This window comes from Charadrius vociferus, unplaced genomic scaffold (assembly GCF_000708025.1).
Source record: "Charadrius vociferus isolate BGI_N301 unplaced genomic scaffold, ASM70802v2 scaffold32, whole genome shotgun sequence".
NCBI lineage: Eukaryota > Metazoa > Chordata > Aves > Charadriiformes > Charadriidae > Charadrius > Charadrius vociferus.
The window spans coordinates 8,940,474-8,941,502 of NW_009647856.1; positions in this window are offsets into that span (position 1 = coordinate 8,940,474).

Sequence of the window (1,029 nt, forward strand, 5' to 3'; positions counted from 1 at the left end):
TTTCAGATTTCTCCCCCCGCACCCTTTCTTTACCCTAGTTATTGGGGTGTACTGGGAGGGGGGGCGGAAAGAGGGGGAACCAGCGCGATCTCTCCCTATGCGTTTGCCGGGATGCCCCGCCGCTTCCCTCCGCACCGTGCGGCCCCACTGTCGCTCCTCCGAACGCACCGGCGGTATGAAGTGGGGGGGTGGCGGAGTGCCCCAGCACTGGGGGGAGTCCCTTGCCCACCCCTCCTCCTGGGGGAGGGTGTATCTGAGAGGAGGAGGACAGTAAAGGGGGGAGCGTCGTTTGCAAAGCATTTATTTGCAGGCAAGAGCACAAAATCTGTGTCGTGTCCCCCCCCCTCAGTTTTAAGCGCTTTGTGGACGTGAGGGCGCAGCGTCGCCCCTTTATCCCCGCTCCCCAAATTTCCCCGGACCCCGAGCAGAGCCTGAGGGCGATGGTGGTCTCCAGCACTTGGAAAAATGTCACTTTAAAAAGAAATCTCTTTTAACGGCTGGGGGTGGTGGGGTGTCTTAGTGCCGAGCTGGGATCTATGGGCAGGTGAGCTGAGATTCCCACCCCCTCTCCTCCTCCCGTAGTTACAGCCCTGGGACCTACAGCCGTGGGATCAGAGAAAGGGGAATTTCCGTCAAGAGGTCACAAAATTGTTAAGCCGTCGAGAAAATGTGCCTTTCCCCCTGTCCGGGAGTAGGGGAAACGGTTTTCCTTCAGCTGTTTGGAGGGCACGGAATGTTTAATGCAAAATAAAATGAATAAAGTAAAAAATAAAATAAAATAAAATAAAATAAAATAAAATAAAATAAAATAAAAGAAAAGAAAAGAAAAGAAAAGAAAAGAAAATAAAATAAATCATTAGCTATACTAAGTCTAATCAGTGGCGAGGGGGACAAGGAGTGAGAACAGCCCTGAGGGCCCCGTCCTGTCCCGACGGGAGAGGACAAGGGGGTGGCACGGCGGGACCCCGCGCATTGCCTGCCCCTCACAGCCACAGCCCCAATTTCGGGCGGAGGCCACCCGCCTTCCAA